At 45.9% G+C, this 17731-nt stretch overlaps 1 long non-coding RNA gene across 6 annotated transcripts in view; it reads left to right on the top strand.

Moving 5' to 3' along the window:
• Window positions 1-17731, top strand: part of LOC111092586 — a 38338-nt gene that overhangs the window by 4085 nt on the left and 16522 nt on the right. For all 6 annotated transcript variants that reach the window (XR_005379293.1, XR_005379291.1, XR_005379289.1 and 3 more), the window contains exons 2-4: window positions 2024-2165; window positions 13711-13817; window positions 14957-15066. This is a non-coding gene — a long non-coding RNA (uncharacterized LOC111092586). The remainder of the gene's footprint in view (window positions 1-2023; window positions 2166-13710; window positions 13818-14956; window positions 15067-17731) is intronic.

Here is a 17731-nt window from a genome sequence, read left to right as displayed (position 1 = left end):
TCCCAGCTCTGCCACTTGCTATGTGAACTTGAGTAAGATACTGGCCCTCTCTGGGCTTCACTTACTCTTTCTTCAAAATGGATAATGGTAATTCCACCCTTGCAGAGCTGCATTGGAGGATCCTCTGAGATGATGCATGTGGTGTGTATGGGAGAAGGCTCAGAGTAAGTGCTTATTATATGGTGTTGCCATAACTCCGTGGGTCATTTCTAAAAGCCCATCTCCTTCCGCCCTCGCTCCTGACTCTGGCCCTGCATCATTCACCAAAGTCCCTGTTCCAGCTGTGTTGTTAACACGGAGGAAGTAAAGCCACACTAACCAGGTGTCCAGGTGTGCATCCTAGCTCTGCCACTCCCTGGCTGCGTGACCTTGAGAGAGTGACTTCACCTCTCTGAGTCTCGGTTTCTTTCTCTGTAACATGCAGACAGTAACAGTACCTGCCTGGCAGGGTATTGTAAGATTAGCGTTAGTGCTTGTAAAGCTCCTAGAGCAACAGCTGGCAAGTGCTGAGTGCTGGCTTGTGAGGTAGCAGTAGTAAGAGTTTAATTTGCCATCTGGGCCACTTCTTCTCCCTCGCCCCCCATTTCCCTCCCACTGCCCACCTCCCCTTTCCTCCTCACCCACCAATTTACAACCAGAGACCTGGCCTCTTTTGCCTTCACTGTTAGAAAAGCCCAAGGCAGAGGATGGCTCAGTGGGATAAGTGTCTGCCTTCAGTTTGGGTCATGATTCTGGGGTCCGGATATGGAGCCCCGAGTCAGAGTCATTGTCATCATGCTCCTGGCTCATTAAGGAGTCTGTTTCTCCTTCTCTCTCTGCCCCTTACTCTACGCATGCTTTTTCTTTCTCTCTCAAATCAATGAATGAAATCGAAAGAAAGAAAGAAAGAAAAGAAAGAAAGAAAGGAAGAAAGAAAGAAAGAAAGAAAGAAAGAAAGAAAGAAAGAAAGAAAGAAAGAAAAAGAAAGGAAGGAAGGAAGGAAGGAAGGAAGGAAGAAGAAGAAAGAAAGAAAGAAAGAAAGAAAGAAAGAAAGAAAGAAAAGAAGGAAGGAAAAACCCAAAAAGAGAAAAACCCAAGGCCTCCAGCATCAATGGACTCAGATTCTTTAGGTCCTTAGACCTGCCTTTGTCCTCCAGTACTTCCACGGCCACAGGTCTTCAGCTTCCTTTTTATTTTTTATTTTTAAAGATTTATTTATTTATTCATGAGAGACACAGAGAGAGGCAGAGACGTAGGTAGAGGGAGAAGCAGGCTCCCTGCAGGGAGCCCAATGTGGGACTTGATCCCAGGACCCCAGGATCATGACCTGACCCCGGGATCATGACCCTAGGCAAAGACAGACGCTCAACCACTGAGCCACCCAGGCATCCCTCAGCTTCCTTTACAGAAGACCCCTTTTTTCCAGAAGGCTTGATAGGGATCCCCTAAAATATAAAGACATAAAAAAGCACCTGCTCAGCTGGAGGGGATGGGGAACATGGAGCCACACTCCTCAAGCCCCTGCTGCCCCTCCTGGACTCTATCTGAGCCAGTTGGAAAGCTTTGCCTTAATCTGTTGATCCCTCACCCACTGCCACCACCTAAGCAGGGCTGGGTGGGGGTGGGGGGCACACTTTTCCTTTTTTTTTAAGATTTATGTATTTATTTATTTATTTATTTGAGAGAGAGAGACAGAGAGAGCACAAGCAGGGGGAGGGGTAGAGGCAAAGGAAGAAGCAGGCTCTCCATTGAGCAGGAAGCCTGACTCAGGGCTCAATCCCAGGACCCCAGGATGATGACCTGAGCTGAAGGCAGACACTTGACCATCTGAGCCACCCAGGTGCCCCCAGACGTTTTCATTTTTAATTTTTATATCATTTTAAAATCACAGAAAGGAAGCAACAGTAAGTAGTACAAGGAACTCCCTTATACCATCACCCAAAGTCACTGATTACTGCTGTTTTGTCCCATTTGCTCTATCATCCTCTCCCTCCCCGACCCCTTTCTGCACGTCTCCTCCTGAACTGCTCCCATTTCGTATAAGGCCTAGAAGTAGAAGTCCATGAGCTCGTCGAGGGCCTCCGGAGATATTTGGAACCTGAAACTGCAAACGCACTGATTCCAGAGTCCTGAAAGGCAGCTGAAAATTCCAAATAGATGTCTGCTGAAGTATCTACCATACGCTAGTGAGTGCTGCTAGTCCACAGCGCCTGTGTCTTTAGAAATAGAAAAGCCCAAATCACAAGAACACACTGAATAATTTATTCTTTAAAAAAAGAGGAAAATCCTTATTGTATGAATTCTTTTAAAGCCTTTTCAAGTATTTTTTATAAGAAATGCATATGTGTAATGGGATCCGTAGGGACATTTTGAGGTTTGCCATGATGTGGGGTGGGGTTCCCCCAAATGTCAGAGATCCAGAAGCCTTCAAAGCCTTTACAACAAGGTCTCCTGGCCCCAAAGCTCCTTGAATCTCGCTCAGATCAGGCATAAGATGGAGATTTTCCCATGTATTTTTATAAGGAGGCTGTATGTACCTTTTTATGTGGGTCATAAAAAAAAATGTAAAAATTTCAAAAACATGGAGCAACACAAGAAATTCGTCATAGCAACAGAGCTGCCTCTCCTATTTTTGAAAAGTGAGCTGCTCCCTCCTCTCCTTAGTACAGAAAGTTTATTTTCCTGCCTGGGCCTCTGACTCAGAGGCAAGCCCAGAACTCAGCCAGCCGCCTCTGAGGAGAGACAGGAGGCGTGGGGGCTGTGGCCCCAGGCATGGGTGGGTGATGCCCAGCGGTCCCAGGCTTCAGATCCCCCTCAACTGACAGGTCTTCCAGGCACCCTGGGGCCCCTGGCGTTTCCCCTACAGGCTACCCAGTCTGTGCTCATCCACCTACTCCCACCCAACGTGCCTCTTCAGAGCAGCCCCACCTTGTAGGGCCACAGCTGGGGACCCACAACCCTAATTGGGCCTTGACGGTAACAGCTCTGCAAATATCTGAGCAGCTGGTAAATCCTAGCTAAACAAGAGTCTCCTAAGACAATGCTGCCACCATCAACTGGGGCTAATGAGGTAACAACTGACAAGTAGGGGGCCCAGAAGTCTGACCCAGGACTGTTTTCTCATTGGGGATGTCCTACCAGATGCTGGAGGGAATATTATTGCAGCCTGAGAGCTTCAACATAGCAACCAGAGGTGACTGTGGTGAGGGTGGTTTTGAGAGCACAGCATGGGTTTGAATCCTGCCCCACCCCATCCCCCTGCCACCAATTACCAGCTGTGTGACCTAAGGCAAGCGGCTCAACCTCTCTGTGCCTCAGTTCCCTCTCATAGGTAATATTAGTCACAGTGATTTGTGGTGGGCGTAACTGGTATTAACCCATATGAGGCACTTAGCATAGCACCTGGCATAAAGCAGAATCTCAATAAAGGTCTATCATCATCTCCTGTCCCCAATCCTTCGTAACACTTTTGTGACCGTCTTACACAATCAAAGCAATGAAATCGGAATCCAGGCTCCATCAGTTACCAGCTGAGTGACCTTGAGCAAGTTATAAAATGTCCCTAACATTGATTTCTCATCTGTAAAATGGGGGTAATAATACAAACACATAGCTCAGCTCCTGGCTCGTGGTTAAGTATTCCTAAGCACTGGCTATTATTATTACTATCAGGGCTCAGAAAACTATAGCCCATGAGACAAATTTGGCCCACTGCTTGTTTTTGTAAATAAAGTCTTATTGGAACACAGCCACGCCAATTCATTTACATCTTGCGACAATTGGCAGAGCTGAGTAGTTTTGATGATGATGAGTCACTGTAAGGCTCGTGAAGCCTAAAATATTGACTATCTGGCCCTTTAAGAAACAATTTGCCTGATTTTTATCATTATGACCTTAAAGGCAATGATTGCAGTACAGAGACTTTTCATCTCTCTCGGTGGACCACCCAAGTTAAGATGCGCTTTCCAGGAACCCCTTGCAACCCACATTTGAACTCTAATGGTTCCAAAGCTTCTTCAAGTGATTTGCAATAGTAGTGTACAGAGAGAGGGTCCATAGCTTCCCTTGGCTTCTCAGAGGTACCGAGGACTCATGAGACGTCCACAGTCATAGGAGCAGAAACATTGCAGGAGCTGGCCTGCATCCAAATCAAAGCCCTCCTCTGTTTTCCCAGGCTTGCCTGTTCTTGGACAGTCCCACTCCAGGGCACTGAGACATTGGGGGTTCCTTGATGAGATTTCTCTCTGTGCTGCTTTAGCATCTGCCCCATAGCAGCTGGCTGCCCCCTGGTTCAGCATGCTTCATATACCTTTTGTGCGGTGTTGGGGCAATAGAAAGGACATGGGGGGGGGGGGCAAGAGCTGATCTGGAATTCAGCAAAGGACATCTGTGAATTATTCACCCCAGAAAGAAAGATGTCTTATGGTCTGGTCCTCTCCCTCCTTCCTCCTTGGCCTGGTGGGGTTTTGGTTGGGTGGTATGGAAAACAGCATAAAAAGGGATTTACGGACCTCCCAAATCCTGAGGATCTTGGTGGCCACACCCCTTGGTTTCTTCATTCCATGCCCACAGATGTCTGCCCTGGCTTCCACTATACCAGGAGTACTTGTTCCCAAAACCCTAATTGGGCCTTGACGTCATCTAATGAATGGGCTGGACTCAGCCCCCCACAGTCCCTATCTTGACTGGGGGTCACCAAGACTGGCGACATCCAGGCACCCTGATGCCACCGCCACCTGCCTGTCTCTTCAGCTTATCCACTCTTATTTCTTCCCGACACGCTGTCAGGGAAAGCCAGAGGACGAATGCCGTGCTGAGATTGGGCAAATGTCCCCATGGTAGGCCAGATCAAGTAAGGACAGGAGTTCCTCCTTGGATTGCAAGTTCTGTGAGGACTGGGACCAGGCCTGTGGGACTTTCTGCTGAAACTGCAAATCTTCAAATAGCCCACACATAGAAACCAACGTCAAAGTCTACAAATCAATCCTGTAGCAAGAGGAAGGAAATCCTCTTGGGAGGCGAGCTTCAAGGTATTACATAATTGTAATGACACAAACATGAGAATGGCATCTTTCCTTCATTTATTAGAAGATAATAATGGTTCTGAGCACCCCCACCCACACCAAGGAATCCACGGATGATCTGTGAGGTGGGCTATACACACAAGATTATATGTGTGAGCGTACAAGGTGTTCTTAGGAGGGCATCCGACATTTTCATTTTCCAAAGACCTCCAGAACCTCAAATGGTTATAAACATGAGACCGCAAATCTGATCCATATCTATGTCCCTAATGCCTAGTACAATGGCGGGGGCATGATAGGTTCTCGAGGTTTCTGGATTAATCGATCACCGAATAACTCTTTGAAGCTACAGACTGCCAGACTGCCTGATGATCAGATTTCCTGGATGGTCAGACCCCCACTAAGCTGGAATTTGCATAACTTGAACAGTTTCTTTTTTTATTACCAGGAAGGGAGAAGTAAATGAATGGTATAGGCCAGAAAGAGTGGCCACTGACACTCAAGGGTGTCCACCTCTAGCCAGCCATGTTCTCAGAATTGCCTTTCCCACCGTATGCACTGAAGCAGCTTCCCTGAGGAACTGCACAAAGGAGATAGATGTTTTCTTCTCCCAGACAGCTGTTGTCTGCACACAAATACTGAAACTGCTTCTCCTGGAAGATATTCTGAGATTGAATTAGCCATCCCTTCTCCCTGGACTTACTTACCTCTTGTGGACCTTAAAATTCTCCCCCCAAACAAGCGCAGCTGAGCCCAGACCGGCTAGAAAACACATACATCTTATAATTCAGTGAAATTCAGTGAATGCAGTAAAGGGGTCTCCTTCATAAATAATAGGACCAGAGGACACAATGAACAGGCACTTAAATGCATGGTAGGGGAGGGTGGTGGGCAGAGGAGGGCACATGGGGACAGGAGCTTTTTGGAAAGGCAACTGGCCAAGAGTCGTAAAAGAATTCACACCCTTGTGCAGGGTAGTTACACTTCTAAAAGTCTGTCCTAAGGAGACCGTAAGAATTGTGCACAAAGATTTATTCCTACAGATATATAACTTAACATGATGGATAATAGCAAAGAAGCTGAAAACAATTTGAGGGTTCAATGACAGGTTGAACCTGGTAAGGAAATCATGGCACACTTGTATGAAACTTAAATTGTATCATAAAACCATTTCTTGAAAATCTTCTTGAAACTTCATAAACATTTAAAAATTCTGTGCTTCAGGGATCTCTGGGTGGCGCAGCGGTTTGGCGCCTGCCTTTGGCCCAGGGCGCGATCCTGGAGACCTGGAATCGAGTCCCACATCGGGCTCCCGGTGCATGGAGCCTGCTTCTCCCTCTGCCTGTGTCTCTGCCTGTCTCTCTCTCTCTCTCTCTCTCTCTCTGTGACTATCATAAATAAATAAATTTAAAAAATTAAAAAAAAAATAAAAATAAAAATAAAAATTCTGTGCTTCAAAAAAATAAAATAAAATAAAAATAAAAAAAATAAAAATTCTGTGCTTCAAAGGGTATCATCAAGAAAGTGAAAAGACCATCCACAGAATGGGAGAAAAGATTTGCAAGTTGTATGTCTGATAAGGGGCTTGTATCTAGAATATAAAAGAATTTGGTAACTCAATATAAAAAAAACAATTCAATAACTCATTTAAAAGTGGGCAAATGAAGGGTGCCTGGGTGGCTCAGTTGCATCTGACTCTTGATTTCAGCTTACGTCATGATCTTAGGGTCCTGGGATCAAGCCCCATGTTGAGCTCTGTGCTGAATGGAGCTTGAGGATTCTCTCCCTCTCCTTCTGCCCCTCCCTTAGCTTGTGCTCTCTCTCTCTCAGATAAATAGATATTTTTTTAAAAAATTTTAAAAAGCAGGCAACTGATCTAAGCAGACATCTCTCCAAAAAAGATATACAAATGGCCAATAAGCACATGGAAAGATGCTTAACATCATTAGTCATTAGGGAAATGCAAATCAAAACCACAGTGAAATACCACTTCACACCCACTAGGATGGCTGTAATAACAAGTGCTAGAGAGGATGTGGAGCAATGGGAGCCTTCTTAGGCTGCCGGTGGGAATGCAAAATGACGCAGCCACTCTGGAAAGCCAGTCTGGCAGTTCCTCAAAAGAAGAAAACAGAGTTACCATATGACCCAGCATTCCACTCTCAGAACACACCCAAGAGAAATGAAAATATACATCCACGCAAAAATGTATACACAAATGTTCATAGCACTGTTACTCATAATGGCCAAGAAGTAGAATAAACGAAACTTGGTAGTCGTGTAACAAATTATTCGGCTATAGAACAGAAAAGACGTACCGTCACATACTACGACAAGGATGAACCTTGAAAATATGATGCTATGTGGAAGAAGCCAGACACGAAAGACCATATAGCGTACTTCCACTTATATGAAATATCAAGAAGCAGCAAATCTACAGAGACAGAAACTAGATTAGTGGTTGTCCGGGGTTGGAGGGAAATGAAGAATGGCTGCTAATGCATAAAGGATTTATTTTTTATTTCTTTTCTTTTTTTTTAATTTTATTTTATTCACTTATTCATGACAGAGAGAGAATGAGAGAGACAGACAGAGGGAGAAGCAGGCTCCATGCAGGGAGCCCGAAGTGGGACTCGATCCCAGGTCTCCAGGGTCAGGCCCTGGGCTGAAGGCGGTGCTAAACTGCTGAGCCATGCGGGCTGCCCAAGATTTTATTTTTGTGGCAATGAAGATGCTGTACAATTGGTTGTGGTAATAGTTGCACACTTTTGTGAACATCTCCCTCTGCCCCTCCCCCTGCTTGTGCTCTCTCTCTCTCTCAAACAAACAAATAAATAAACTCTTTTAGAACAAACAAACAAACAAATAAATAAATAAAATAGGAGCCAGGGAAATGTACACTTGAAATGGGTAAATTGTATGGTGTAAAGTATATGTCAATAAAGCTATCTTATATATATTATTATAAAATAAATGTTATATATTAAGATATATGTAAATACATTATATGTGTATATATTAAGTATATATGTGTGTAACATGTTATATATATTGTGTATATACATTGTCATATATGTCATATATATAGTAAATGATGCTCAATGAGTATTATATTTTAAAAATCCCTCAGAATAGACTAATACTTCTCATAGTTACCCACCAAATGGCAAAGACTGAATGAATGCGTAACTCCAAGGGTCTGGGGTAGAGCCTAAGCCATGAGCGACATTTTTCTTTGAATCTTCACGTGTCAGTTACAAAATTCAGGCACATTTTGCCTTCCGTTTCAAAGTATGATCATGTTAATTATAATATAAAAAATTAGTTTTCTCCAAATCCAGGAATTAAATTGATGCTCTAGGAGAAAAGAAAAATATTTACCAACTTGGGGAAATGGCCATAACATGATAGTAAGTGGACATAACATAATGAGAAGCAGGCATAAGCTGTTTGTAGGATGAGTCTACCATGGGGTGGAGGAAAGGAAGAAATTACATATGTACGCAGAGCAAAAAGACTAAAAGTTTTTATGTCGAGACTATCAGGAGTTATCTTTAGGTTGTGGGATTGTGATTTTTTTTAACTTCTTGATACTTTTTTTCCTTTTCCATATTTTCAAAGAATGTTGCATAATATTAAGGAATAAACATTTTTTAGTCCAACAGAGAAGACCCAGGAGGGAAGACATCAGGCGATGTTTTTCTGGAGATGATTTAGCATGGCCCTGCCTGTGGTGTGAGTGTGCTCATGCCCTTGGGATCACAGCTGGGCCCTACAAGGAATGACATGTGCACACATGGAGGCTCCCAGCATCCCCTGCTTTCTGCGGGTGCGGGCGGGGAATGTAGATTTATTCCCAGAGGGGAGATGAGGCCAGAGGTTTTGCAAAGTTCCAGGAAGACAAGCAGATCATCACTATATGACAACAGCGAATAAGGACTGGATATGATGTGGGGGATAGGGCTCTGGACTGGGTGAGCATCAGGAGACATGCGCTCAAGCCTGGGCTTTGCTTCCAGCCAGCAGGATGACCTTAGTCAAACCACCTCCTTTCTCAGGCCTTAGATTCCCCTCTGAAATGGGGGCACTCAGTTCTTCTACTTCTGATGGTTTATGATTCTGTGATCTCACATCTACTGCCTTTGTTTCCACCATCCCCGTAACAGTTTGTAGCTCATCATAGTGACTGCCCAGCACAGCCCTGACCCCAGGAATCTCAAGAGCCAATCTGCCCCCAAAAGTAATCTCTAAATTGACATGTGACACTTTTCAACCCACCTAATCGGAGACTTTCTGAAGAAGGCAGAGTGAGCAAACAGCATTCCCCACCCTCTGCACCCCTGAACCTGGTCAAGCGTGAGGATATTTACTAAACATTGACCAGGGACCAACCACTCATGCTGTGGCACAAGTAAGCCACTGTCCTGCTTTTTTGAAACTTAGTTTGACAGTGGAATTCACATATATTAGTTTTTAATTTTAAGATTTTATTTATTTGAGAGAGTGAGTGAGAGAATATAAGCAGGGGGAGCAGACTTCCCATTTAGCAAGTACCCCAATGCAGGGCTTGATCCCAGGACCCCGGGATCACGACCCAAGCTAAAGGCAGACAGCTCAATTGACTGAGCCACCCAGGCACACCTACACTACTTGTTTATAAGCCACACATGAGTACTTTGAGGCTAATGGCACTATTCACGTTTTACAGCCAAGAAATTGTAGACTAAGAGAAGTGCCCAAGGTCACAGAGCAAACAAGTGGTAAAATCAGGATTCCAACCCCTCATCAGTGACTCCTCCAAGTCACCTATGATTTGTCTGTGGTTCTTAACTTTCTAGTCGAGGCGGAACAAAAGACCTCAAGACCCACCCAATTTCTACCCTTTTTGATTTGGCTGTAGGAAAGAACTAGAGAAAAACATTATTAGTTGTTGTAAACTTGATACTGAGACATCAAACTTGCGTTGACTTTTTAAGAGCAAACTATGAGCTCATACAAACGAATGTATATGATAAAACATATCCCTTTAATATGGACAATACACTAAATAGGTAGAAGTCACAATGTGAGAAAATCATTCTCTTTTAATCCCCCCCCATCCTTCTGATTACACACAGAAAAAGGTCTTGATTTGGTGCTAACAAATCTTTACCACCTTCTCCAATACTTGCAGATCTTCCTTTATAACAAAGAAAGAGCAAGCATCAGGCTCAGAGCCTTGGTATCTAGCTAACAGTATCTGGCTAATATTTAATAACATTTATTTTCATTGTTTATTGGGCATGATGTTTAGTGGGTATATTCTATTTGAAGAAAGTGAAAACTGATTTTCCATTTACGGTGGTCATGTGAATTTCCCTTTTGAGCTAAATTTACTGATATTTAAGGAATACATTCACTGGAATTTTTAATGAGTAAATTTTAAAGAAAAAATATTAAATTCATAACAACATAGAGGTGGCAGAGAAGCAGGGCACAGATTAAAAAAAAAAAAAAAAAGTGGCGCTGGAATGACCCAGCCTTGAGAAATGCTGCCCGATGAAATTAAAAATAACCCAGCCATGTAATTATATTGTCCTGGAAGTATATTGCAAGTTACCTAAATAGCGCACATTCACAGTAGCCCATCACTGTTAAAGCACATTTTTGAGGGTTTACGTATGTGGTTACTTTAGCAACAGAGATATAACTGAATCATATTTGCACTGCAAGACATACGTGCCTGAAGGTCTAATTATTGGAAAATTATAGACCTAAGAAATAGAGCTATGCCTCACTGCACACTACAGGGTTGAAAGAACACCTCGCAATAATTGGATAAACCACGTCTACACAGAAGATGTGTGGAAAGGAAGAACCTTTCCCCAACTGTCGCACCTCCGACCACGTGTGAATGCAGGATTGCATACATTCATCTTTCACCCATTCAGTCATTGACCATGATTTTTATTTTATCATGTGCACTGGAAATACAATGAACTCCATCGAGCCTCTGGTCCAGAAAGGGGCGCCAGACATCATGCCCAACCTCACCACAAGGCTCTGAAAAGAGCCCCATTCTTTGCAAACTCCTAACAAAGCAACCTGCCTACCCTGGGGGTGGTCAGAGAAGGCTTCCTGGAGGAAGTGGCCATTATGTTTGAGAGCTAAAGAAGTGATGGTAATAACCAGAGGACGTGAGACAGGAGAAGGAGGTAGAAAGGCAGGTGCATCCGCCTAAGTGGATGGGCTCTCCTGTCCTGTGCGCCTCTCCTAAAGGAGCGTCTCACCCTTGTGCCATCACCTGAGTGTGACCTTTGCATTCAAAACTGCACTCATTCATATGTCTTGGTCCCTCGATGCAAGCCAGCACCGGTGTCAGTTCTTCAGTTATCTGATCCCAACACTGAGGGAAGATGGAGATGGTGGGTAAGTCTCCAACATCGGCCTCCCCTGGGATTTCAAAGACTGATTTTGACCATGAGCTTCTGTCGTAGGCACCAACACAGAGATCCTCAGCCAGGGACCACGCTTAGGACTCTGGGGAGCTTCCAAGCCTCAATGTCCAGGCTTCACCAAGACCACAACCAACCACTGAGTTAGGCTCTCTGGAGGTGGGGCTGGTCACTAGGAATGTCTAAAGCTCCCCAGAGGAGTGCAGTGTATGGCCGGGGCTGACAACTACACAGGGTCTCTAACCCTGGTGGAAGATTCAAGTCTACAAAAACTTACTGAGGGACGCCTGGGTGGCTCAGCGGTTGAGCATCTGGCTCAGGGCGTGATCCCGGAGTCCTGGGATCGAGTCCCACATTGAGCTCCCTGTGGGGAGCCTGCTTCTCCCTTTGTCTGTGTCTCTGCCTCTCTATTTCTCTGTGTCTTTCATGAATAAATAAATAAAATCTTAAAAAAAAAAAAAACAAAACACTGAGCACCTGCTCTGCACCAGGCAGCAGGCTGGGGGCAGGGGTGGTGAACATAAGATCCCATGGTCATTTACAGAAGGCTGCACTCACTACCAATAAATGTACCGGAGCCCAGGTAAAGATGAAAAGTGTCTTGGTCCCACAAATCGCCTGGGGAAATCTCAGCAGGTCTGGGTTGCTGTGCAAAGAGCCTGCATGTCTAACGAGTTCCCCAAGTGTCAATGAGCAGCCAAGAATTGCATGTGGATGGCAAGGTTCTCCAGGAAATCTTTCAGACTAGGGCTGCTGCTTCTCACCATTTCTCCACCCCTCTGACAGTCCTGAGCATCGCCTGGAGGTGATAACAAAGTGTAAGGAAAGAACAAAATGCACACTGGCAGCCAGCCAGGTGTGCACCTGCGTCTCCTCCGGGCTCCATAGCCCCAGGACAGCACCCCATTCCTACCCTACACACACCCGTAGAGCATGGAGCAGATCACAGGAAGAAAGAGCAGGGGCTGGGATGGAAGACGGGGTGCTGGGTAGGTGGTTGTCATAAATAGCAAACCATCTGCACGCCCCCGCTGCCTAAGGAGTCCCCCATCTGGGGCCAGAACAAAGACAGCAAAATTCAAGAGGCATCGGAGATCAAAACGGCCTCTGAGGCTTTTCTTGCAGTGAGTCTTCGCTTCTAATTAATCACTCGTCCTTGGCAAATCAATTGTGCCTGTTTTAAAATCTGTGCTCCAAGGGTAAGGGATAGGATGGAAGTTGGAAGCAAGGAAGTCTTTGGAACTGATACTCAGGGCAGTGAGTTCTTGGGGAGGGGACACTGAGGTTAGCCCTGACCCATTCAGCAGGGCCAGGAATGAACAGATGAGGAGGCATGAATGATTGCAGAGGCCAGGCCAGTCACAGGAACTGATGCATGGGCTGGGGGTTAGTAGAGGAAGCCCTGGGGACTGGGGCCAAGTGGAGACCACGTGCCCTGACCCACTGGCACGCTCTCAGTCCTCGTCCCTTACTGTCCGGCAGAGATGCAGGCCTATTTCTGCATTTCTGGAAGATTGGCCAGATGTTCCTTTTTGTTTTTGAAAATGCCAGGAAATGGGGCACCTGAGTGGCACAGCTCATTGGGCATCTGACTCTTGGTTTTGGCTCAGGTCGTGATCTCAGAGTTTTGAGATTGAGCCCCTTGTTGGGCTCTGTGCACAGCAGGGAGTCTGCTTGAGATTCTCTCTCCCTCGCCCTCTGCCCCCACCCCCTGTTTGTGTGCTCTCTTTCTCAAAATAAATACATAAATCATGAAAATATTTCTTTAAATATGAAATCTCCTGGCTTATAGAAGTCAGCTGAAATTGTTTTGAAACACCATGCTGTCCATCAAAATATGTCTGAGAACCACATACGCAGTGCAGGTTGGCCATATGTGAGGTCTGGAGTAGAGACTGGTCTGTAGGAATTATCTGGAAAATTAGATGGCCTGTGGGCAGCAACTTCCTCGGGGAGCTCAGAGGAGGAAAATGTGGGTAGACAACCTTCTGAACACAAGGGAGGTGTCCCGAAGACCTCCAGAAATCCCAGGGGGAGATATTTAAGGGGAAGTAGGGCCTGCAAGTAGGGACACTGTAACTCTTGCTCCATTGTAACTAGGGCAAGAGTGTCCCTGCTGCCCCGTGTGTATAATGCCAGAGACATTCACTCCAGTTACATGGTAATAGCAACAATACTTATTGAGCACATACTATATGCCAGTACCGTGCTAAGTGCTTTATATGTATTAACTCACTTAATCCTCGCAACAACCCTATTACCCCACTTTACAGATGAGGAAACCGACCTGGGCAGTCTGGCTCCAGAATGCATTCTCCTAATGGCATGCAGCCCTGTCCCTCTTAACTCCCACAATGCCTTTCACGGAGCTCAGCACAGGGTAGGTGCTCAGGAAATATCTGCTCTGTTGAAAGAATGTCTCCATAAATTAGATCCACTAGAATTTGACACTATTGTTTCAACCAATTTTGTGTGCTATGTCAAGAACTGGCTCATGGTTTCTGCTGGGGCTGGGTCCTCACCCAGGTAATGTCCTCATCATCATGTTCAGCACTAAATCACCCAGACACTGTCGGCAAAGACAAGGAGCCCCCAGCCCCTGGGCCTTTCCTTCCAGGACTCTGCAACCTCCAGCTTCTGTCTGTCTGGTTGCCTTCTGTCCTTATCTAGCTCTCGGGCTCATGCCTCCCTCCTGGGACCTATTTCCGATGTCTCCCCAGAATCTGCCTTAGTATTGCAACCCTCAGGGGAACATCTTCATGCCTTCCTGAAAGGGGAGGGCAGGGTTAGCTCCCCAAAGCTAAGCACTGCAGGGGGCTGTTTAACCCTTCCCTGCCTTGGGACTTTTAAAGCCCCTAGAAGAAATTTCCCACTGTCTGGGAGACAGAGCTTTCACCTGTGGGAATTCCAGTTCCCACCTGCAGCTTGTTACTGTGAGGGAAGTACATGAAATGGGACAGACTCTGTGGCCAGTTTTGGTAACAGCAGAAACTGGTGGCTGAGCCCAAAAGCAGGCTTTAAATCACATGGTTCTCGTTCCAGATCTGCTGATAAACAATCATTCATTTGTCCATTCATTCATTCGACAAATATGTATTGTATGTATTGCCCCTGTTATATATATATATATATATATATATATATACATTTTTTTTTTGCCCCTGTTATATTCTAAACACTGACACAGATGCCAGAGAAGCAGCACAAAACTGAGGTGGTCCCTGTGAGATCATCAGGAGGTCAGGTGTCCTCTCTGAATCTCAGCCTCTTTTTCTGTAAAGTGGGGGTGCTTATGAAGATGCAAGATCCCCTGCAAAGTCCTAATCCCCACCTCTAGCTGAAAAAAATGCTGGTGCCACAAAAGGAACACTGGATAGAGTCAGGATGCACCCTTCTGGCTGAGTGCCCCTGAATTGGTCATTTCTCTGGGACTGATTTCTTGGTTGGGAGATTGAGATGGCTGCTCGGCAGGATTTCAAAAACCCGTCTAACTCTGTGTGACATATTCTATGATTCCAGCATAAGGATAGCCTGTGACTCCAGGAACGGACATCCTCCCATTCTGGGTGCAAATCTCCTTTCTGGGATGCTTTCCATCATGCAGCAGAAAGAAACTTGCTTCTTGTCAGGTGAGCATGGAAGGATAGGGGGCACTTCCCAGGAGCTGCTCTCCCAGGATCCCCAGGGTCACTCCATTTACCTTCCCCATCTTGCTCTAATCTCTGTAAATTTAGTGGCATGACCATAAGCTACCTAGAGAACATAGCTGACCCATCACCAATAAATCAGAAGCTCTCAGTGATACTTCTGAATAAATGGTAGTCCCTTAAATAGGTAGGAAGGTGGGCTGGGGATGTTTACGGTGTCTCGGGAGAGATTTAAACCCGCACCCCAGGGATCCCTGGGTGGCGCAGTGGTTTGGCGCCTGCCTTTGGCCCAGGGCACGATCCTGGAGACCCGGGATCGAATCCCACATCGGGCTCCCGGTGCATGGAGCCTGCTTCTCCCTCTGCCTGTGTCTCTGCCTCTCTCTCTCTCTCTCTCTGTGACTATTATAAATAAATAAAAATTAAAAAAAAAAATTTAAACCCGCATCCTGCTCAGGTGGGGAGACAGGGAGTGTGGGGAGGTCAAGAAGCCACTGGAGTAACTCCTGGGTGTTTGGGCAGAACCAGACCTTAGCCTTCCCAGTCAGGGCTGGCTCTATTTTGCATGAAAGGAGAACATCCCCCAGAGAGAGGGAAGAAAAGATGTCCCAGAGTGAAAGAAAGAGATGTCACCTCAGAAACCTCAATTAGAATCCCTGCTCATTTGAAAATCCCCTGCTTGGCCAGTTTTCCCATGTATAAAATGGGGATCCCAGTAAATGGAGACATTTCCTACTCAATTTTGTTTTTTTTTTTTTTTTAGTAGGCTCCATGCCCAGCATGGAGCCCAGTGCAGGGCTTGAACTCATGACCCTGAGATCAAGACCAGAGCTGAGGTCAAGAGTCAGATACTTATCCGACTGAGCCAACCAGGCATCCCAACATGTCCTACTCTTGACCTTGCACTTTTTGGTGGTAATCATGGACTGGCCTTTTCTTACACAGAAAAGGAAACAGGCTCAGAATGGTGAAGTGACTTGCCCAAGGTCTTGTAGAGAATAGTGGTTCAACCCAAGGCCTTACCCCCCAACACTGTGCCTTCTTTCCTGCAGTGGGAACTCTGGGTCCTATCTGGCTGCCTTTCCATTCAGGGGAGCTGAAACCCACAAGGAGAGCCCAGCTGCCCCTCTGAGGACCAGGGGCAGTGGGACAGTGTCTTCCTACATACCCCCAGGCTTTGCATTCCATCCCCTTTGGAGACTCCAATAAACAGGCAGATGGGCAACCCCAGGTGCAGTTGAAATCAGTTTCTAGTGGGTACGTGTCCAAGGACATCCCATGCCCTGCCAGGAACTGTTTGGAAATTCTAGCTGACCCTGGGTCATGGGAAGCAGGCTCTGCTTGGAAATAGGTGACGAATTGCAGTTAGGGGCTACTTATATTGGACCTCTCACTCACATGGGGTCTCTGACAGCTTCTAAGCATATTAGGCTCCCAACTGCTCTGCCTCAGAACTCAGGGGTCCCATGTCCTAGGATACACAGATGGCCATCTCAGGACTTTTCACAACACTCTGCCCAGAGCCCAGGGTTTCCTTCATGTCTCCCGACAAAGGCAAAATCATTGGTCCTTAGAGCTAAAAAGATGACCCAGTGCAATGGGTTTTCAATATTCAAAAATGGGTTTTGAGACATCAGAGCCTTTCTTCAAACAAAGTATTACTCAAAATCCCAATTATGCAGAACAGGTAAAAGGAGAACACCATTGATGGCTCTCTCAGTCCCCACCCACCCTTCTGCCTCCTGCCTTCCAAGCCAGCCCCGAGGCCCTTCCCCAGAACCCTGGGTCCTAAGGAACCCAGTTTGAAAACCAGGGCTTAATCTAATGGGGAAATGGGCCCAGAAGGGAAAATGCGTGGCCAGGGTTATATAGGGACATAGTGCAAGGGTGAGGGCCTTCCAGGAGGGCTGCTGAAAGCCCAAATAGGAAGCAGACAAACCCTTTCCCTTAGCTAAGTCAAAATCTGCTTTGTGGATTTGCCCCAAATTCATACATATTTCAGCTGCTTTGTTGATTAGTGGTTATTTGATTGGTTAGTTGGTCTGTGTTTTGGTTGGGTGATTTATTAGTTGCTCACTGAATGGTTGAATAGTTAGTTGGCTGATTGGGTAGTAGATTAGCTGGCTATTTGGACGATTAGTTGGTTAGTCTGTTGGTTCATGGCTAGTTGGTGTTCAGTTACTTGATAGAGTGGTTAGTTGACTAGTTGGATGGTGGGTTCACTCACTGGCTACCTAGTCGATTACATGGTTCATTGTTTCTTAATTGTCTGGTTGAACAAATGAGTGAGTAGTTGCATACAGTAGTGCTTTGGTAAAGGCTCTGAGATGTGAGGTGCACATCTGTTGGAAGGGGCACGAAGCAGATGGCCTGAAGAGGGAAGAGTGAGATCCACTCACAGACCTCAGTAAAAGTAGCAAAGTTGCTGTTGCCAGGGCGGGTTTGTCCACTTCTTGACCTGGGAGGCGAGTAGCTGAGCCCACTTGTGCCTCCCAGGGTTCCCAGTGCCCCCTGCTTCCTTCCACCCTTTCCGCCAAGCAAACCTGCTCTTTGGTCCTTTACTACCCTGGGGTGTTGGTGATGGAAAACAGCTCAGTGTCTTTTTTTTTTTTTTTTTGAGAGAGAAGGCTCATTCATGGGAGTATTT

This window comes from Canis lupus, chromosome 26 (genome assembly GCF_011100685.1).
Source record: "Canis lupus familiaris isolate Mischka breed German Shepherd chromosome 26, alternate assembly UU_Cfam_GSD_1.0, whole genome shotgun sequence".
In the NCBI taxonomy this organism is placed as follows: domain Eukaryota; kingdom Metazoa; phylum Chordata; class Mammalia; order Carnivora; family Canidae; genus Canis; species Canis lupus.
The sequence above is the reverse complement of the archived record's forward strand: the minus strand, read 5'-3'. Positions and strand labels throughout refer to the sequence as shown.